The sequence below is a fragment of the Dasypus novemcinctus genome, chromosome X (assembly GCF_030445035.2).
Source record: "Dasypus novemcinctus isolate mDasNov1 chromosome X, mDasNov1.1.hap2, whole genome shotgun sequence".
NCBI classification, from domain to species: Eukaryota; Metazoa; Chordata; class Mammalia; order Cingulata; family Dasypodidae; genus Dasypus; species Dasypus novemcinctus.
In genome coordinates this window covers 61,237,570-61,260,934 of record NC_080704.1, presented here as the reverse complement: position 1 = coordinate 61,260,934, position 23,365 = coordinate 61,237,570, and the positions used below count along the sequence as shown (strand labels likewise).

The 23,365-nt window shown below is 39.8% G+C and overlaps 1 long non-coding RNA gene across 2 annotated transcripts; it reads right to left on the bottom strand.

Annotated features, from left to right (window-relative positions):
- Positions 1-26: 26 nt before the first annotated feature.
- Positions 27-18,236, bottom strand: LOC101439933 (uncharacterized). 2 transcript variants are annotated; one of them, XR_189227.4, is made up of 3 exons: positions 18,079-18,236; positions 17,888-17,962; positions 27-5,195 (listed from the first exon to the last, which is right to left on the bottom strand). It is a non-coding gene; the product is annotated as an uncharacterized lncRNA (long non-coding RNA). The 2 variants fall into 2 exon arrangements; XR_002795345.3 differs by having other exon boundaries at positions 3,396-5,195; positions 17,865-17,962.
- Between the last annotated feature and the right edge of the window lie 5,129 nt (positions 18,237-23,365).

Genomic DNA, 23,365 nt, shown 5'->3' with positions numbered 1-23,365 from the left:
TCAGAAGGCACGGTGAGATCAAGATCTTTTCTTTTTTTTTTTTTAACCAAGTAACAGGCATGATAACACAACAGTTTGAGGGCTATCTGAGAAAAGGCAGTCCGCCTTGATTTTCCTTAGAGCATAGAGCCAATCATATAGAGAACATGGGGCTCTGTCACCACCCTTTCAACTGGGAACTTGCTTCCCAAAAGAACCCGGGAGTAACCCTCACTACATCCTCACAGTTCCCATCCTTCTGAACAATGACATCCAAGCTTAAGACCATCATGCCTAGCCTAGTTTTCAAGGCATTTCTTTTTCTGTTTTCTATGTTAATTAATTAATTAATTCAGTTTATTCCCCAAGTATTTATTAAGTGTCTACTAAATATTACTATGTACTATTCTTTTTTGGCACTGGGGATACAGCAGTGAACAAACAAAAGTCCCTGATTTTGTGGCGCTTACAGTCTATTGAGAAGAACCAAACACTAACCACAATAAATAAATATAAAATATATCGGGCAGTGATCAGTGCTTTGTAGAAAAGCATGACATAAAGTAGGATTAGAGGATAGAAAGCCCTGATGAATGGGACTATTTAAGATATATTGTTCAGGAAATTCTTCTCTAGAGAGGTGACATTTGAGCATACTGGAAATGGTTGGGCAAGTTATCATATTATCTGGGAGGAAGAGTGTTCCAGGCAGTGAGAACAACAAGCAAGCACAAAGGACCTGAGGAGGGAAGCTACCTGGCATGTTTGAGGAAAAGAAAGGGGGCCAGTGTGGCCAGAGAAGAGTGAATGATGAGGAGAGTTGTAAGAGATGAGGTCAGAAAGGTGATGGGGGCCACAATGTATTGTATAGGGGCTTTTGGGATGTGGTAAATATTTCAGCATTTATTCTGAGGGAGATGGGCACCACAGGAGGATTTTGAACAGAGTACAGACATGATCTAACTTGGATTTTTAAAAGCTTTTCAGGGGAAAATTAGTAATAGGTACTAGAACACTAAGCAAAAGAAATAAAATCAGATAGTTATGAGTTCTTAGGAAAACAAAAAAGTGTCCAAGAAAGGATATGTAATCAGTGTACTGTTGTGGTTTCACTGTGAGCAATATTTACAATATCATATTCATACAAACAATGAATATTGATTGAAGAAAAATCTTATCAAATGTTTAAAGAAATAAAAGATATAACCATAAAGATGTACAAATAACAAGAAATTATTAGGAATGACTAGGTAGATTAGAAAGTAAAATATATGGAGCTTACAAATGAAAAGTACAATTGTGGACATAAAAAACTCAATGGAGGCAGCGGACTTGACCCAGTGGTTAGGGAGTCCATCTACCACATGGGAGGTCTGTGGTTCAAACCCCGGGCCTCCTTGACCCATGTGCAGCTGGCCCATGTGCAGTGCTGATGCGCGCAAGGAGTGCTGTGCCACGCAGGGGTGTTCCCTGCATAGGGGAGCCCCACATGCAAGGAGTGTGCCCCGTAAGGCAAGCTGCCCAGTGCAAAAGAAAGTACAGCCTGCCCAGGAATGGTGCCGCACACATGGAAAGCTGACACAACAAGATGACACAACAAAAAGAAACAGATTCCCATGCTGCTGACAACAACAGAAGCGGACAAAGAAGATGCAGAGAACAGATAATGGGGGGGAGATAGATAAATAAATAAATAAAATCCTAAAAAAAACTCAATGGAGAGCTTAAACAGCAAATTAGACATAGCTGAAGACAGAATCAGTAAGGTGAAGGTATATCTGAATAAACTGTCCAGAATGAAGTACAGAAGACAAAGAGATAGAGAATGTCAAAGAGATGTTAAGAGGTATGGAAGATAGAAAGAGGGGTTCCAAAATATGACTAATTGGAGACTGAGAAAGAAAAAAATAGAAAGAATGGAAGAAAGGCAATATTTGAAAAGAAATTGGCTGAGAATTTTCCAGGAACTATGAAAAACATGAATCCATTGAGCCATGAAGCATATTTCTAATGTAAAATAAATAAAAAAGAAATATACACCTAAACATGTTAAAATTAAACTACAGAAACCCCTGCACATCCCTCTCCAAAAAAGGCAGAAAGACCTTAAAAGCAGCCAGAGTGTAAGAACAAAACATCTACCAAAAAAAAACAAACAAACAGCAATTAGACTGATAGCAGACTTCTCCACAGGAACAAAGCAGACTTCTCTAAGTCAAAAGAGGATGGAATCACATATTTTAAGTGTTGAGTGAAAATATCTGTAACAAACTATTTTTTGAAAATGAAGGTAAAATAAAGACATTTACATATAACAAAGACTGGGAACACCAAGAGACATGCTTGTTAAATGAACATCTAAACATTGTATTCACAATGAAGGAAAATGATCATAGAAGAATGGTCTGAGATACCAAAAAAAAAAAAATGAATGCATGTAAATCCAAACAAAACTGTCTATATAATTAATACTGATGATGTATAATTTGTGAGGTTAAGAAAAAAGAACAAATTAATATATCTGCAAACAACAGCATGTAGGTCAGGAGAGGAATAACTAGGGTTGAAGTTTTCTAAGGTTTCTGCATTCTTCAAGATGGGGTTAAGGTACTGTTTAACTTTAGACTATATAAGTTAAGTATGCATGGTAAATTTCAAGGATAACCACAGAAAGAACAGAAAAAGACTATGTAAGTCCCAAACAGTAGGGGGCAAAATTTTGAATAAGGAAACAAGCAAATCACGAAACTAAAAAAATAGTCAAGAAAAGAGAAAAATGAAGCATAGAAAAGGTGGTAGGTGCAAAAAGAAATTTTTAAAATATGATGGTAGAGGTCCAAATATATCATAGTAAATGTAAACAGACTAAACTTGCCCATTAAAAGACAGATATCGGGAAACGGACTTTGGCCCAGTGGTTAGGGCGTCCGTCTACCACATGGGAGGTCCGCGGTTCAAGCCCCCGGCCTCCTTGACCGGTGTGGAGCTGGCCCATGCGCAGTGCTGATGCGCGCAAGGAGTGCCCTGCTACACAGGGGTGTCCCCCGCGTAGGGGAGCCCCACGCGCAAGGAGTGCACCCATAAGGAGAGCTGCCCAGCGCAAAGGAGGGAGCAGCCTGCAGAGGAATGGCGCCGCCCACACTTCCCGTGCCGCTGACGACAACAGAAGCGGACAAAGAAACAAGACGCAGCAAAAAGACACAGAAAACAGACAACCGGGGGAGGGGAATTAAATAAATAAATAAATAAATAAATCTTTAAGAAATAAAAAAAATAAAAAAAAATAAAAGACAGATATCATCAGATCAGATTTTTCATAAGTTCAGCAATATGTTGTTTGCAAGAGACATAATTAAAGCATAAAGTAGGAAAATACTGAAAAGTAAAAGGATAGAAAATTGCATGCCACACAAATACCAACAAGAAGAAAAGCTCGTGTTGCTATATTAATATTTAACATAGACTTCAAGGAAAAATGCATTATCAGAGACAGAGAGGGTCAATACATAAGGATAAAAGGCTCAATTCACCAGAATACATAACAGTTCTAATTTGCCCTAAAAAACAATAACCTCAAAATATCCAAAGCATAAAAAATGACAGAACTACAGGGAGAAATTGACAAATCAGCTATCATAGTTGAATATTAGCACACCACTTTCAATTATTGGTAGATCATGACAAAAATTAGTATAGCTATAGAAAATTTGAACACAATAAATAAAATTGACAATAGACATATATATAGAACTGAGTTCAACAATAGAGAACATACATTCTTATAAAGCACATAGGAAACATTAGAAAATCTGATCACATACTAAGCCATGAAACAAGTCTCAATAAATTTCAAAGAGTTGTTATCATGTGGACCACATCCTCTGATCGTTATGCAATTAAGATAGATTTCAGTAACAAATAGATACATTTTAAAATCCCCAAACATTTGGAAATTTAAAAACACACTTCTTCATAACACATGGGTCATGGGACGGAAATGTCAAAGTTCTTGGAATAGAACAATAATGAAAATACTACATACCTAAACTTGTAGAAAAGCAGTATTTAGAAGGAAATATATATCCTTTAAACAAATTAACAAACAAGAAAGTCTGAAAATTAATGAGTTCAATGTCCAGTTTAAGAAGTTAGAAAAAGAACAACAGAATAAACCCAAAGAATGTGGAAGGAAGGAGATCAAAAAAGATAAGAGCAGAAATTAATGAAATAGAAAACAAAGACACAATAGAGAGGAGCAACAAAGCCAAAAGTTGGTTTTTTGAAAAGACTAATAAAATAGACAAACCTCTGGTGAGATTGATCAAGAAAAAAAGTGAGAAGGCACAAATAACCAATATTAGCAATGAAAAAGGAGACATATCTACAGACTAGACAGAGGAGAGAATTTTAAAAATAACGAAACTTTATGCCAATAAATTTGTAAACAAAGACAAAATGGACCAATTTCTAGAAAAATATGACTTACCAAAATTGACTCAAGAAGAAAAGTAAATCCTAAATAGTACTATAACTATTAAAGGAATTAAAGTAGCTGTTTAAAATCATCCCACCAACAAACCAACAACAGCAAAAAAAAAAAAAAAAAAAAATAGCAGGCAGCGTTTTCCCGTTGGTATGTGGATTACACGTAGGTAAAGAGATATTGATCCCCTTAGTCCTCAAGGTGTCCAGGTGGGACCTGAGGCAATGGAGCCCCTAGGAAGGCCACCTCTCTCTATGGGAAGACTCCTCTGGAGATCCTTAGAGGGTGGCCCTTAGTGTAGTGGGGTCTGACAAATCCCTTTGTGGTCCCTGCAGGTAGTAAGCACAAATGAGTAACATCCAGCACTCTGTTACTGCTCTGTGGTAAACATGCTAAACAGGGCCAAGGAGGTGCTCTGTCACCTGGACATCTTCTTCAGTAGCCAGCTGCTGTGTCTTCTGTTCACTGAGGAAAAGGGGCCTGTGGAGCTGTTGGAGGAGTCTGTGTTCCAGTTTCCAAGAAACACCACGCACAGCCCAAGTTGTGACTGGTTACGGGTGAGTTTGGGTGCAGGGAGGTCAAGCAGGGGCTTCTGGAGAGTTTAGTTCCAGGTGGCAGCCCTGAAACACTGTCTTCACGAATATCAGATACTTCTATTCATTTGCAGCTGATGTGCCCTTTTAGCAGTATCCAAATTAGCTGCAGGACGATGGTTCTAACAATGATGCATGTTCTGCAAATAAGAGCTTCATCATTATTTTGAAATAGTTATTATGAAAGAGTTTGACTGGATTTGAAATCTACTCACATTATCGTAAGAAATTTCAACAATATAATTGTCAGTGAAACAAAAAGAAAAGCTGCTAGATATAATCATAACATTTTTTTCTTCTTGTTTTTTTATGTTATATATTTTAAAGATTTTTTATTGAGGTGAAATTCACATTTTCATACATTTTTTTAAAATTTTAAATGGTTTTAAATATTTTATCAACTTGTGTGAACAAAGATTTTTGTTGATGATGACTATCAAGATGATATAAAAATGTTATAGAATTTCAAGTTTCTCATTTAAAAGTTTGAAAAGATTTTATTTAGAATTCTTGTATTGAAGTTCAACACTGTATCAGAGGTCCTAGCCATCTCAGTAAGACAAGAAAACAAATTAAAGGCATAAAGATTGGAAAGTAAAAACAAAAAAACTGTCATTACTTATAGCCAGTATGGTTGTCAATATAGAAAACATAAAAGAATCTACAGACAATTCATTAAAAAAATAACAGAAGGTACCATTCTTGGAGAAGTGGTTGATTCTAGGATTGGGGCAGGAAAAAACAAGATGAGTCTGAAGCATCTTGTAATGTTGGAAAGTAAGGAAGTGGCTAGAAAACCAAAGGATGGGGGCATGTCAAAGGGACACAGGCACCAACCTGAAAGAGCCTGCAGTGGCCAAAGCTGGAATAATCTGGGCAACAAAACAAATAATATCTATTGATAACTCAAATTATTGAATAAATGTACATGAGTCCATACTGATATAAACAAATGACTGACTGAATGAATAAACAAACAAATAAATGGGGGAGAAGAGGAAAATCATCCTTACAGAAGAATTCCAAATACTACATGCAGTTACACAGCCTTCTAGGAGGTGGAGTTTATTTATTCCTCTTCCTTTTAAGGGTAAGCTAGATTCTTTCAAAGAAAAGAATCAGAAAAGGAAAAATAGTACAGAAACCTGACAAACACTACCTCAACCAAATGGTGAAGGTTAACATCACCAGTGATGTCATGTGGATATAATGTACCCCCACTATGATGTGATAAGAATTTCACCTCTGTGGTATTTCCCTCCCCCCCACCTCCAAAATCCCAGTCTAATCATGAGTAAAACCTCAGACAAATCCAAACTGAGGGACATTCTACAAAGTAGCTGACCAGTATGCCTCAAAATTGTCAAGATCATGGAAAACAAGGAAAGATAGAAAATGTCACAGACCAGAAGACACTAAAGAGACATGACGACTAAATGCAGTTATGGTATCTTGAATTGGATCTTGGAACAGAAAAAGGATACTGATTAAATCCATATAAATTCTGAAGTTTAGTTAATAGTAACATACTAATGTTGTTGTTGTTTTTTAAGGAGGTACCAGGGATTGAACCTGAAACCTCATACATGGAAAGCAGGCACTCAACCATTGAGCTACACCTGCTCTGCAGTTTCTTAGTTTTGACAAATGTACCACTGTGATAAGTATACAGGACCTCTCAGTACTATCTTTGTATTAATTTTTCTCTAAATCTAAAATCAAAAGTTTACGTAAAATAATAGTTTAGCAAGGTGAATGGCTACAATATCAATATACAAAAGTCAATTTCATTTCTGTACATCTGCAAAAGAGAGAAAACAAGTTTAATAAAAGATCCCATTTATAATAGAAGCAAAAGCTCTAATTACCAAGAAATAAATCTAATACAAGGTATGTGAGACCTTATGTAGAAAATCATAAAGCTTTACCAAAAGGCATTCAAGATTTTATTTAAAACAAAGGGATATATCATGTTCATAGTTAAGAAGACTCAACATCATAAAGATATCAAGTCTCTTCAAACTGATCTACAGATTCACTGCAATCCCAACATTTTTATAACACATGAGAAGCTGATTCTGAAATGTGTTTGAAAGAACAAAGGGCCAAAAATACATTATACTCTTGAAGAACAAAAAGATGGGCAGATTCTGCCCTATCAATTATCAAGATTCATTATAAAGCTAAAGCGATCAGGGTAGTATGGTACTGGTTCAAGGACAAAAAGTTGGCTAATAGAAAAGAGAGCCCAGAAACAGACCTATACAGATCTAGAACTTTGATGTATGACAGAGATGACACTACAGATCATTAGGGAAAGACGATAATAGTCAATAACTAGTGCTGGGACAATTGGTTATCCATATGGAATATAATGAAATTGGCTTTCTACTTTATACCGCCCAGAAATCCATTCCAGCTGGATTAAGGATTTACATGTGAAAGGTAAACTTTTAATCTTTTACTAGAAGAAAATAAAGAATATCTTTACAACTGTGGGTTAAGGAAGACAAGACACAAAAACTGCTGGCTATCAAGAAAAGATTGATTTATTCAACCCGATTAAAATTAAGAATTTCTGCTCAAGCAAATACACCACAAAGAAAAAGACACAAACAGAGAAAAATTATCTAAAATATTTAACTGACAAGTGAAGAGTATCCAAAATAATTAAAGAACTTCAAAAAGAAAATGATCAAAAAAATTTTAAAAACAGGCAAAAGATTAAATATTTCATGGATGAGGAAACACATGTGGCCAATATATATATATATGAAAAGATGCTCAACCACATTAGTGCTAGGAAAATGGTAATTAGGTTCATACTAATTATAATGTACATGATATATTCTTTTATTATGTATCTAAAATATTTTAAATGAATCAAGTTCAAATGGGAGAATAGGAGGAAATAAGGAATGTCAACTCTTTTGGAGTTTTGCTGCTAGGGGAAGAGAGAAATAGAGTCATAGTTGCAAGAGGATTGTGGGATAAAGAGGATTTTTACATTTTTAAAAGATGAGAGCAACAGGAAATTTGATGGAATGGCCAAATGGAGACCCTCGATAAACTTGCTTTCCCTCTAAAACAATGAAAATACAGGCAAAACAACCTAAATCAACCATTTCAGAACTCTGGCAATTAACCAAAGCCACATAATGAAGTGAAACATATTATCCAAGAGAAACAACTGAATCTCAGTAAGATAGCAGAATCTGGAACACTTAAACTTGTGCTTATTCCCATTCCTCCTTCCTCCCCAGCTCTGTGGTACAATAGACAAAAGCACTGCAGACAATGGAAGTATCTAATGGCTTTGGATGGGAATTTGAAAGGAAATCCTGGAGAACTAGATGACCATAGGGAACTTTGAAAAGTACTTACATCTTCCTGGGGATCTAAAGGCTGTGCACCCACCCAGGGAAATCTAAGGAAAGAAGAGGGCTCGTTTCTCACTTGTGGTTGACCGCGAGGTCCTGCACAAGCAGGAAGTGAAAGCCAAGGCTGTGTTGTAAACTGGCTGAAGTCTGAAGGTATGCCTTGTCACACAGATCCCCTTGGCAAAGGGTGGAAGATATACAGGCAAGGCATTTAAGGAAATCTTCTGAAAAATCCTTGGCTGATCACCAAATTTTACTTACCCAGGTGTGACTCCTAGGAATTCAGGCTTAAAAATAAAACAAGAACTTTTAAGAAGCTAGCAGAGAATTTAGGGGTCACACACTATAGGAAATATAGAATCTGCAGAATTAGTCCAGGCAAATGCTAAACAAATAAATGGCAACAAGAAAAAAAACCAACCATCACCACTACCACCAAAAACCTCAGCAACAACAACATATCTTGGTGATAGAGGAATCTGATAGTAGAGTTGTTAGATTATCTAAAATGTCCAGTTTTCATCAGGAAATTATGATACATGCAAAGAAACACGAAAGTACACCACATACACAGGAGAAAAAGTACAAACAGAAAATGTCCCTAATGAAGCACATTCAACATCCCTTATGAATACAGACAAAAAAATCTTCAACAAAATACTAGCAAACCAACTCCAGCCACATATTAAAAGTATTACATAACATGACCAAGTGGGACTTATCCCAGGAATGTAAGGTTTAGCATCTGAAAATCAGTGTTAATCACCACAATGAAAATAAGAATAAAACAGAAAATCCACATGGTCATCTCAATAGATGAAGAAAAAGCATTTGCCAAAATCCAACATCCATTCTGGCAAAAGTACTCAACAAATTATCAATAAAAGGGCACTTCTTCAACCTGTTAAAGGATGTCTATGAAAACTCTGTAAGTGATATCATACTTAATGGAGAAAGACTGAATACTTTTCACAGAGATCAGGGACAAGACAAGGATGTCTGCTCTCAGCACTTCTAGTCAACACTGTACTCAAAGGTCTAGCCAGGGCAATTAGGGAAGAAAAAAAGGCATCCAGATTGGAAAGGAAGAAGTAAAACTGTCGCTATTTGTGATGACATGATTTTGTAAATAGAAAATCTTAATGAAATCACTAAATAAAACTCTTTGAACTAATAAACAAGTTTAGGAAGCAGATGTGGCTCAAGCAATTGAGCTCCTGCCTACTATTGGGTTTTTACCTACCACATGGAAGGTCCTGGGTTCAGTTCCCAATGCTTCCTGGAGAAGATGAGCAAGACAGTAAGCCGGCGTAACAGACAGGCATGGTGAACTGACACAATGAGAAGACACAGAGGAAAGACAATGAGAGGCACAACAAACTAGGGAGCTGAGGTGGCTCAAGTGATCAAGCAACACTCCTTCACATGGAAGGTCCCAGGTTTGGTTCTTGGTGACTCCTAAGAGAAGACAAGCAGACATAGAGAGCACACAGCAAATAGGCACAGAGCACAGACAGCAAGTGCAAACAACGAGGTGGGGGGAATAAATAAATATTTAAAATCTTAAAAAAAAAAACAAGTTCAGCTAGGTGACAGGATATTTCAGTGAACAAAAATCAATTGTGCCACATAGAAGAGGTGGCATTGGATTGGGAAAAGTGGACATAATGGACAAAGGGTATGGGGAAAGGCAGGAAGAGAGGAGAGGTGGAGGCGTCTTCGGGACATGGAGCTGCCCTGGATGGTGCTTCAGAGGTAATCACCGGACATTGTAAATCCTCACAGGGCCCACTTGATGGAATAGAGGAGAGTATGGGCCATGATGTGAACCAATGTATATGAGGTGCAGAGGTGCCCAAAGATGTACTTACCAAATCCAATGGATGTGTCATGATGATGGGAACGAGTGTTGTTGGGGGTGGGGGAGAGGGGGGGTGGGGGGGTGGGGTTGAATGGGACCTCACATATATATTTTTAATGTAATATTATTACAAAGTCAATAAAAAATAAAAAAATTAAAAAAAAAAATCAATTGTGGGAGTGGATGTGGCTCAAGCAGTTGAGCTCCTGCTTCCCACACGGGAGGACCTGGGAGGTCCTGGATTTGATTCACAATGCCTACTAAAAACAAAAAAACAAACAACAAACGATAAAACGAACTCAAGGGAGCCAATGTGGCTTAGTGGTTGAGCCTGGCTTCCCACATACAAGGTCCTGGGTCCAATCCCCAGCTCTGGTACCTCAAACAACAATAACAACAATAAAAATCAATTGTACTTCTACACACTAGCAATAAAAAATCCAAAAATGGAATAAAGAAAACAATCCCATTTATAATAGTAGCAAAAAGAATAAAATATGTAGAAATAAATTTAGCAAAAGAAGTACAAGACTTGTACACCAGAAACAAGAAAACATGGTTAAAAGAAATTAAAGAAGACCTAAAAAAATAGAAAAGTTAAGATGGAATAATCCCCAAATTAATCTATAGTTTCAATGCAAATCCTATCAAAATTCCAGGTGTGTGTGTGTGTGTGTGCGTGTGTGCGCGCACACACGCGCACACATGGAAACGGACAAGTTAATCCTAAAATTTATATGGAAAATTCAAGGGACTCAGAGAAAACAATCTTGAAAAATAACGACAAAGTTGGAGGACTCTACTTCCTGATTTCAAAATTTACTACACCTCAACAATAGTCAAAACAGTATGGTTCTGGCACAGGAACAAACAGATCAATGGAATTGAATTGGAATTCCAGAAATTAATCTTTGCATTTATGATTTATGGTCAACTGATTTTTTCACATGGCTGCCAAGACAATTCAATGGGGGCAAGAATACTCTTTTCAACAAAAGGTTGAAACTGGACACCCACATGCAAAAGAATGACACTGAACCACTACCTCATACCATACACAAAAATGAACTCAAAATGGACCATAGACCTGAATGTAATAGCTAAAACTATAAAGTTCCTACAGAATAACATAGGAATAAATCTTTGCAACCTTGGATTAGGTAATGGTTTCTTGGATATGACCCCAAAAGTCCAGGTGACTAGAGAAAAAGCATGAGGATAAAGTGGACTTCATCAAAATTAAAATCTTTAGGGCTACAAAGGACATTATCAAGAAAGTAAAAAGACAGCCTACAAAATGGGAGAAAAGATTTACAAATCATATCTCTGACAAGGGACTTGTATCCAGATATATAAAGAACGTGTACAGTTTAATGATAAAGAGACAATCCAATTTAAAAAATGGGCTAAGGATATTTTCCAAAGAAGATATACAAATGGCCAATAAAACACATGAAAAGATGTTCAACATCATTAGCCATTAGGGAAGTGCAAATAAAAAACACAATGAGATACAACCTCATACCCACCAGAATGGCTATTGTTAAAAAATGGAAAGGATGTAGAGAGGATGCAGAGAAATAAGTACTTTCATATATTGTTGGAGGCAATGTAAACTGGTGCAGCCACTGTGGAAAACAGTTTGGTGGTTCTTCAAAAAGTTAATCATAGAACTACCACCCAAAATAATTTAAAGCAGGGATTCCAACAGATATTTGTATATCAATGTTCACAGCAGCATTATTCATGATAGTCAAAAGGTAGAAGCAATCCATATTCAGCAGATGAATGGATAAACTAAATGTTGCACACATATAAAATGGAATATCATTTAGCTTTAAAAAGGAATGAAGTTCTGATACATGCCATTAAATGGCTGACCTTGAAGATATAATGTCAAGTGAAATAAGTCAGACACAAAAGGACACTTATTAAATGATTTCACTTAACATGAAATAGCTGGAATATGCAAACTCATAGAGACAGAAAGGAGAACGGAAAGGGTATGGCGAGTTAGTGAAAAACAGATATAGGGTTTCTGTTTGGGGTGATGGGAAAGTTTTGATAACGGATGGTGATGATGGGTAGTACAACACTGTGAATGTGATTAATCCCCCTGAATGGTATGCTTGGGAATAGTTGAGGTGGGAAAGTTTATGTTGTCCACGTTTCCACAGTTAAAAAGAAAAGAGCAACTAAAGAGACTGTAGCAGTTTGACATAGTTATGAATTCCAAAAATAGATACTGGATCATGTTTGTAATCTGGTCTGTACCTGGGCATGAATAAGTTATGATTAGGGCTTTGATTGGCCCACGTCATTAGGGGATTGAGTCCCCACCCACCAAGGGGTGGGAACTCACAGATAAAAGGTATGGCAAAGGACAGAGTTGGGGGTTCTTAATGTTGGAGTTTTGATGTTGGCACTTGATGCTGAAGTCTTAAGCTGGAGCCCCAGGAAGTAAGCTCACAGAGGAAAGAGAAGCAAGCCCCAGGAAGAAAGGAACCTTGAACCCTGAGAGAAGGAAGACCCTGGAAGGGAGGAACCCAGGAAGCCTGAACCCTCATAGCCATCGGGAGCCATCTTGCTCCAACATGTGAAAATAGCCTTTGGTGAGGGAAGTAACTTATGCTTTATGGCCTGATATCTGTAAGCTCCTACCTCAAATAAATACCCTTTATAAAAACCAACCAATTTCTGGTATTTTGCATCAGTACCCCTTTGGCTGACTAATACAGAGACAATGGCAATTAAATGCAATACGTGATCCTGAACAGGATCTAATGATGGAGGTAAAAGGCTCAAAAGGACATTATTGGGACATATGAAAAAATTAGAATATAGACTAAGCTTTTTATCAATGTTAAAGTTCTTGAACTTGGTAACTATATTTAAGATGGTTACATAAGTGAATATCCTTGTTTGTAGGAAATGTACATGGAAGTATGTGTTCAAGGGGCATAATGTATACAATATACTTTCAAATGTTCAGAAAATAGATAGATAATAGAATGATACAGTAATGATATAGCAAATGTAGCAAATTGGTGGGTCTGGGTAACTGGGTTATGTTAGAATTCTCTGTATGGGGTTTGTATATTTCCAACTGTCCTGTAAGTTTGAAATTCTTTTCGAAATAAAGAGTTCAAAACAACAACAACAAAAACCACAATGCAAAATCACCTCACACTCACTAGGACGGCTATAATAAAAAAGGCAGACAATAAGAAATGTTGGAGAGGATGTGGACAAATTGGAAATTTCACACATTGCTGATAGGAATATAAAATGATGAAGCTGCTGTGGAAAACAGTTTGGTAGTTCCTCACAAAGTTTAATATAGTCACCATACTATCCAGCATTTCCACTCCTAGGTACCTATCCAAGAGAAATGAAAACATATTTCCACACAATAGAAATTAGAACCCTCATACATTGCTGGTGGGAATGTAATATAGTCCAGCCAGTACGGAAAATCATTTGGCAATTCCTCAAAGAGTTAAGAACAGATTTGCTGTGGGACTGGAAATTCCACTCCTAGTTATATACCCAAAACAGCTGAAGAAAGGGACTCAAACAGATACTTGTATGACAATGTTCACAGCACGATTATTCACAATAGTCAAAAGGTAGAAACAGGAAGGTGGATGTGGCTCAAGTGATAAGGCCTATCATATGGGAGGACCTGGGTTTGATCCCTGGGGCCTCCTGGTGAAAAAGAAGAAGAGAAAGTCATTGCCCATGTGGTCAGCCAAGTGCCCACATGGTAAACCAAGTGCCCATGTGGTAAGCTGAGTGCCCATGCGAGTGCCCACATGGTAAGCCAAATGCCCGCATGGCAAGCTGAGTGCCCATGTGGTGAGCCAAGTGCCCATGTGACAAGCCAAGTGCCCATGTGAGTACCCACGTGGTGAGCCAGTGCCTGTGCAGTGAGCCAGTGCCTGAGCAGTGAGCCGAGTGCCCGCGCAAGTGCCTGCATGGTGAGCCAAGTGCCTGCATGGTGAGCTGAGTGCCTATGTGAGTGTCCATATGTGAGCCAGTGCCTGCACAGCAAGTCAGTGCCTGTGCAAGTGAGTCACGCAGCAAGATGATGATGCAACAAGAGAGAGAAGAAGGGGAGGGTCAAGGTGAAACACAGCAGAGACCAGGAACTGAGGTGGCGCAATTGACAGGGAACCTCTCTCCACATCAGAGGTCCCCAGGATCAAATCCTGGTGAATCCTAGAGGAGAAAGACGAGAAGAGAAGACAAAAAGAGAAAAAGATACAGAAGATCACACAGTGAATGGACACAGCAAAAACAGCAGGGCGGGGGTGGGGGAGGGGGAAATTGAGGTTAATTTCATTCAGTGAAATGCACAGATCTTAAGTGTACAGTTCAGTAAGTTAAAAAAAAAAGGTAGAAACAACCCAAGTGTCCATCAACAGATGAATGAATAAACAAAATGTGGTATATATATAGAATAGAATATTATTCAGTCATAAAAAGGAATGAAGTTAAGATACATGCTGCAACATGGACTAACATTGAAAACATTATGCTAAAAGAAATAAGTCAGACACAAAAGGACAAATATTTTATGATACCACTTACATGAAATATCTAGAGGAAGCAAATTCATAGAGACAGAAAGTAGATTGGTGGTTGCCCAGGGCTAGAGTGATGGAGGAACTGGAAGTGACTGACAATGGGTATGGTGCTTCTTTTTGGGATGATGGAAATATTCTGAGATTAGATAGTGGTAATGGTTATACAACATAGTGAATATACTACAAACCACTTTTTAAATGGTAAATTTTTTTACGTGAATTATATTTCAATAAAAATGCTATTAAAAAAGAAAACATGATAAACACTATACTAAGGAAATGACCAATTTATTGACAGTCTATCAGGAGGTGTCAATTTGGGAAACTAACTCTTAAACCTACAGAAGAAAAGCATTTTGGAGAAAAAAAGAATGATATATGTAACAACATGCACGAATCTCAAAAACATGACGCTAAGTGAAAGATCAATATATTATATGACCCATTTATATGAAATGTTTAGAATTAAGCTAATCTACAAAGACAGAAAGTAAATTAGTGTTAGCCTATAGCTGGGGGAGCCAATGAGGAGTGGCTGCTAATGGGTAATGGGGTTTCTTTTTGGAGGGATGAAAATGTGACATTTGGGGAATCTGGGTGAAGGATATATGGGAAATCTTTGTACTATTTTTACAACTTTTTTGGTAAGTCTGAAAAAAAAAAGTTTAAAAATTATTTATAAAAAAAAGGAGGAGGGAGAAAATGTCTAGAATGGACAATTAGGAGCAAGGACACCCCAACTCCTGGCCTCCTGGTGAGAAGAGTATGAGGGAGCTGCGAAGCAGAGTCTTCAAGGGAGAACCAGATTTCTATTCAAGGAGTGATCCTCAGTAGAGGACAGGAAAACTCATGGGGCATTTTTGATTGTCACAATAATTGGAGAAGGCTAGTGACATTTACTGGCCAGGGAGCAGGGAAGTTTAGCATCCTGCAATGCACAAGAGAGCCCTGGACAACAAAGAATTGTCCCGCATCCCATACATCTTTATAATGTCCCACCAGAAAATCATGTAGATGAAAAACCTGCTCATTCATTCATTTATTCATTCAATAAACACTTATTTAGAGAGTCTACTATGTGCCAAGCACTGTTTTAGGGAATAGGGATACATCACCAAAAAACCACAAAAATCTCTGCCCTTCCGGAGCTTACAGTTGGGTGGAGAGTCAAACAACAAACATAATAAAGAGGTAAATTATATATTATGTAAGAAGGTGAAGAGTACTATGGGAAAAAACAGAGCAGGGTAAGTGCTAAGGGGAGGACTGCAGTTTTAAAAAGGGTGATTAAGGTAGGCCTCATTGAGAAAATAACATCTGAGTAGAGACCTGAAGCAAGTGAGGGCATGAGCCTAGTCCAGAAATTCAATAACCATATAAATTGAGGGAAGACTGCACTTTGTTTTGTTTAGAACTCTAAGAAGAATTGTTCCTCATTTAGGAAAATCACATCAGACTACTTGTGGTTTTTGAATCACCAATCAATATATATATGGAGCTGCTACATTCACAGGTACAAGTAACATGTGTAAGACCATTTCATTAGGTAAGCCTTTATATATTGAAATACATATTGTTTTATTATAATTTACTTTTCATTTATTTCTCCCTTATATTACAGTGAGGGCATTATATTGATGGGGGGTTATGCATATAAATAAATTCTATTATCTATGTACTTTATGTCTGAATAGTGAAGGAAGCATTTCAAAATACACATTATAAAAATGGAGTGTTGGGCCTAATAGGTAGGAAAACCAACAAAGCATGGGAAGAAAATGAAGTGACTATTCAGAAACCAGGATTAGAATGAAGGGCATTTTGCTGACCACTGAAGGTGAGTTCCAGAGGTCCTGATCAAAGGATTTCAGGATGGGGACAAAAAAGAAGACATCCAAGGGTTGTATGGGGATGTAACCTGGCAATCCCTGGGCTCCTTGTGTTGACTAACATTATAAACTATAGATCTCAGTTAACAGTATCATTATAATAGTATTGTAGCATCAATTATAACAAAATTACCATACTACTAATATGAAAACCTGCATATATGAGTGGGGTATATGGAGACTATGTACTTTCTGCCTATTTCTGTAAACCAACAACTATTCCAAAAAGAATATAAAAAAAGAAGCCTGCTCCAAAATGTATTCACCAAATGCAATGAATGTGCCACAATGATGAAAAAGGTTGTTGATATGGGAGGAGTGGGGTGAGGGGATGTGGTGGGTATATGGGAACCTTTTATATTTTTGGAATGTAACATTAAAAAAAATAGATCGTGGGGAAAAAATAAACAAAAATAAAAGCATCAAGTTGAAAAAAAAAAAGAATAAAGGGCCTGATCTATTTTTCCAATCTAAGTTGCTCCCCATCCCTGGGTGTCTCTTCCTGTTTAACAGAGTAGGTTGGGGAACAAAGAGGGTGCTTCTTCAGTGAGACCAGAGGCAACTCAAGGCCAGGTTCCATTTCTTACCCTCAGAACAGTTGGGAGCACCAGGCTAAGCTCATAGGTGCCCTCAAGCCAAGCTCAGTGCCTTAAACAATACACCTCTAACCTCTTCAGCAATGGGAAAGAGACAGGTACAAAGAACGAAAACGATAACAGAAAAAGACAATAGTATTCAGAAAGAAGACCCAATGCGGGGAGGGGGTGTCAGAGACAGACAGGCAGAAGACAAAAGACCGACACCAATCACGGCCATCATTATTTATTGAAAATTTTCTAAGGGTCGGGCGCTGGGCAAGTGATGCACATGCATTATCTAGGGTAGATATTACGAGATTCCCCATTTGACAATAAAGAAAGTGGATTGCTCAAGGTCTCTTGGCTAGTTTTAAGTGATCGGGTCAGGAGTCAACCTCCTAGGTCCGCGCTGTTTCAGAGACCGAGACAGACAGAAAAATGGAGACGGAGGCAGACAGAGAAAGACAAACACACAGATACGATAACTGGGGCCGCGGAAGGGGGGCACTGACCGTGGGCTCCGCAGAGTACTCACTCGGTTGCCGTCTGGGGCACGCAGGAGCACTCGTCCTCGCTTAGCTACCAGCACTATCGTCCGCAACCCGCTAACCTAGGGTTGAGAGGCCGCCTGGGTAAAACCTCGCCCAGGCCCCGCCCCTCACGCGCCCTGCTTGGGTCCCTTCCCTACCTCCCCTTACCCCGACTCGCATCTTTACTGCTTCTCACCCAACAGCCCAGCCGGACAGCGCCGTCGCTACCGCACGCGAAGCGTTACCAGGACCAGCGTCCGGATCTTGTAAATACTCTGGGCTCGTCCCTCTGGCCCGCCGTAGCGAGAGCAGGGTTACCGGCCTCCACCCGCTACCGATGGTTCCCTGGCTCCCATTGGAGAAGTGCCCTCCTGCCTTCCCCGGGATTGGCTGGAGGTGGAAACACTTTATTTTGATCCCTGAGGTAGCCAGCCGGAATCCCGATCGAAGAAAGCCCCGCCCCTTCGGGGATCTTTGATTTACAAGCCAAGCCTACCCCTTTTATAGGATTGGCTAGTAAAGGAGTATTCGTCATTGCACTTAGCCTGTCTAGTCTGCAAAGTTTCGGGCGGTTAGTTGGGAATACGCAGGCGCGAAGCCCAACGCGACGCGTGTCACGAAGTCACTGACTAATGGGAGATCTCCGACCTCATGCACTTAAGCCGCTCCGCAGAGACAAGATTCTGCTGAGACAATTTTCTACTTCCCGCTCCAGTTTCCCTTAGCCCCAAACCCACCTGCGGGCAGGCTTCCTAATTCATGTGAGGATGGAGGATAAAGTGATTATGGAGGTTTGGCCAGCCACACACCAGCCGCCCCCGCTACCTACTGACTGATACACAGCTCCAAGTGACAACGGCGTCAGGAGCCTTGGTTTACCCATCTGTGAAATGGGGAGATAATTTAAAAATTCTTCCTCAAAATGTTGTTGTCGTTGTTGATTAAAAGAACATAAATTAATCGCCTGGGGCATAAATAGTTAAGGACACCCCCCCCCCCCCCAATTCTTGCCTTCTCCATCGTTCAGACCAAGAGATCACACAGCAGTAAGGAAACACAGGCTTCTGTCCTCCAGATGAGAGGTATTTAAGAAGGAAGGAGAGATAGGGTGGGGCTCTTAATTTGAGCTCCAAGGACCTCCAATGTAGTCTAGGGACAAGGTTTGGAGGGGTCCATGAACTTGGATGGGAAAAACTTTACAAGTTTATTTTTGCTCTCCTGTAATTGAAATTTAGCATTTTTCAGTGATGACTATAACCACAGTAGTAATGTACCTGTGACTTTGTTACCAACAAAAATCAAAGAGATTTTCTTATTACATTATAGATTGTATTAGGATTTCCAGAAAAACAGAACTGATAAGATAGGCACATAGGTAAACATTAAGAGATTTATTATAGTAATTGGCTCAGGCAAACATGGGGATTGGCAAATCCTAATTCTGTAGGGCAGGCTGTAAGTTGAGAACTCCAGGGTGAAGTTGAATACCCCAGGAGAAGCTGGCTTGCTGAACTAGAGACAGAAATTCTTCTAACTGCTGAAATCATCAGGTCTGCCTTTAAGGCAGGGGTTCTTTTGTTTTGTTTTGTTTTGTTTTTAGGGGTTCTTAACAAGGGGTCTGTGAGCTTGAATTGAAATTTAAAAAAAAACACACATTCTTCTTGGGACCTGTTGGTATGGGTGTGATATATTTATCAAATACTACACAGTGTAATGTGGACTTAGTAAGGGGTCCGTGGTTTTCACCTGACTGGCAAAGGGATCCCTGGAACAAGAAAGGTTAAGAGCCTCTGTCTGCTTTAAGGCCTTCAACTGTTTGGATGAGAAGACTTCTGTCATTGCCGAAGGCAATTCTCCGTTGTTGATTGTAGATGTAATCAGTCATAGATGCAATCAACTGACTAATTATTTAAAACTGTCTAGGAAATACCCTCACAGTAACAATCAGGCCAGTGCTTGCTTGACAAACAATGGGGCACCATTACCTAGCCAAACTGACACATGAAATTAACCATCACATAGATGTTGTAGATTTTTCAAAGTATCATGTAATCTCATCACCACCGGATGGGGTGGGGTTGGTGTATGACCAGGAGACTTGAATCTCTGGTCTGTTCATGTGCCATCTGTGCCGTGTGCCTCAGCGGATTTGCAGCACCTACTTTCCAGTTCGTTGAACTTACCCTGGTCAGCTGACAGGGAGGTGAGGATGGACAACACCACACCATGGAAACGAGAGAGTCTATAGCTGTGGGCAGGAGGGTCCCATCCTTCAGCCATGTGGGATCTAAGCCCCCCATCAATTGAGAAGTGGAGTGGGCATCGCCATCCCAGGGTCTTCAGGATTGGGGAATAAAATATGAACTAGAGTAGACTTATTGGTATTCTACTATAGAATTACTGTGACTCTAGCAATGGAAGAAATTATATCATTGATGTGGAGACAGTGGCCATGGGATTTGCTGAAGGCAGGGAGAGGGAAAAGGAGGTGTGATATGGGGGCATTTTTGGGATTTGGAGTTGTCCTGAATGATAATGCAGGGACAGATGAAGGACATTATATATCCTGCCAAAACCCACTGAGTGGACTCAGAGAGAGTAAACTACGACATAAACTAAAATCCTTGCTTTGTAGCAATGTGCCAAAATGTACTCATCAAATGCAATGAATGTACCACACTAATGAAAGAAGTTGTCAATGTGGGAGGAGTGGAGGCTGTGGGGAATGGGGTATATGGGAACCTCTTATATTTTTAATGTAACAAAAAAGATAATAAAAAAGGAAAATAATTATGATAGTCATTAGACCCTCTATTAGATCTTATGATTTAATGGATTAACAAGGAAGCATATTACTAAAGCATATTTTTGCTTTGACCATACTTTAATAACCACATTTCAAAATAACCAATTTCCTTTGTAATTCTAGGTATTTTATTTTACTCAATTAAAAGATATTTTATTCTGAGGAAAGGTCCATAGGCTTCACCAGATCACACACAGGGAAGCTTACACACAACAACAGGGCCCTCTGCTGCAGAGGAGTGGGGTGAGCTTTGAAGGATGTGAAGACAAGTAGTTTTAGCATGGGAGCCGGCACTGGGGAACATTGAGTCTATGACTCTGCATCCTCCTCCTAGTTTCTGTTTAGGGTCCCAGCAAATGGGGCACATTTTCTCTGGTCTTCAGTAAAGACTGTATTTTGGAGCTGGATGTGATCTTAAAGAGCTTCCAGTACATCCCTCCCTTTTGGAGGACCAGAATGGACCTGAAGGCACACACTGAGGAATGAGGGCACAGGGAATAATATGTCACTATAGGCACAGAACACAATCTCCTCCCATGCCTCAGCCCGGGATGTGAACATGCTGGCCTATTAGATTAGAATTCCATAACTGCTCCTAAGAGTGTCCCAGAGGACCAGGGTCCTTCTCTGACAGGAAAGGTGAAGAGGACCCTCAAATGCCAGGATGAGGGGCTTGGGATTTGATTGGGGAAACAGAGAGGAATCATGGAAGTGCATGATGAAGGCCAGGCTTCAGAGACCTGCTTCAAGGCTAGACTCCATCTCCGCATCATAGGCAAGTTGCTTCTCTTGGACTGAATCTTCAGCATGATTAGCCAAGTTTGTAGATGAGGAAACAGGTCCTCTGGAGAGGACAGTGGAGTCATACTGGGAGGCAGGGCAGAGTGAAGCAAGAGTACCTAGACCAATGTTGACCAAAAGGGGGAAAATGTAAAGACATATGAGTTTGTATGGCTAGGAGACTTCAAAATGAGTCAGGAGGTCGTTCCATAGGTTATGCTTATGCATGTCTCAGCAGGATCTTATTGACTGCTGAAGTAAATATTGCCTCAAATAGCAGGGCTCCTGAGGGCTCTGGAGACATCCAGACACTATAGGCAGTGCAGAGAGCTCATGATTTTGATGCCCTGCCAGTGGGCCCTACTTGGTAATTCATGCTACCCCCGTATGACAGAGTTGGACTCAGTTATGGTTTCCCTACACATGGCTCTGACCCTTCTATTTGAACCTATAGTTAGTACTAGAGTTGATAGGTGTATATTCAAGAGACTTAAATTTTTGGGTTGTCCATGTGCCAGCTGGGCCCTGAATCTCAACCAAGTTGCAATACCTACTCTCCAGTTCATTGGACTTACTCAGGACAGCTAACAAGGAGATGATGATGGACAACGACCATCCCAAGGAACAGAGAGAGCCTGCAACTGCAAGCAGGATAGTCCCATCCATCTGCCCCATGGAATCTAAGCCCCCTCTCAATTAGAGGCAGTGTGGGCATCACCATCCCAGAATCCTCAGGACTGGGGAATAAACTATGCACTACAATGGACTTACTGGTATTCTACTATAGACTTATTGTGATTCTAGCAATGGAAGAACGTACATCACTGATGTGGAGGCAGTGACCACTGGAGGTTCTGAGGGCAGGGAGAGGGAAAAACAGGTGTAATATGGGGGCATTTTCGGGACTTGGGAATTGTCCTCAATGACATTGCAATGACAGGTAAAGGCCATTATATATCTTGTCATAGCTTACAAAATTGTGCAGAAGAAAGTGTAAACTACAATATAAACTATAATTCATGCTTTGTGCTTCAAAAGTGTTCATCAAATGTACCGCACTATTGAAGGATGTTGTCAACGTGGGAAAATGTGGGAGGGGTAGAAAGAGGGGCACTTGGGAATCCCTTATATTTTTAATGTAACATTTATGTAATCTAAGTATCTTTAAACAAATTAAAAATTAAAATTAAAAATTATATTTAAAAAAAAGAGTACCTAGACCAGTTGTCTCTCAGATTGACTGGGATCCACTTGCCAGGCTGACATCCTCCTGGCGCACTCCAGGGCCTTTGACCCTGCTACTCCCCTCTCCCTTCCCCTTCAAATGTGTCCCTTGGAACTGGCTCCCCATATTGCATGCAGCTATCTCTTCTCTCTGCGCAAGATGCCTTAACTTAGGTGTTAGCATTGTCAACTCTGGCCCTGAGGATAACGTTATCTTGGGCAACGGGTCAGCCCCAGGGGCTGTTCCTGGCTCTGCTCCAGGCCTGACACTTTAGGGACCACAGAGAGTTTTGCTTCACAGTTCCCATTGAAGGCACCATGGGGGCTCGAGGCTTTGCTGGTTGAGACAGTAAAGGAGACTTTCTTGTCCAGATCGCTCTCCGCATCACATATGTATCTGGCTTCCAGAGAGTGGAGGGAGGAGGCCTCTTTCCTTCTCCGTTTATTGGGCTATTTTCTGGCCTGATCCTCAGGGGCCTGACCAGGCTCCCCATCAGAGCTGTCCCCTGGCTCCCCAGTGGCCCCACTGGAGCCACCCCTCTTCCGCTTCCCAGAATGCTTCAACCAATGTTGCAGATGCATCCTTCTGCAAGGCCTCGAGGCTGGCAAAGCTAGCAATCACAAAGCCATCGATCAAGTCCTCCTCCTCCCCAGGTTCTTCCTCAGCCTTCCC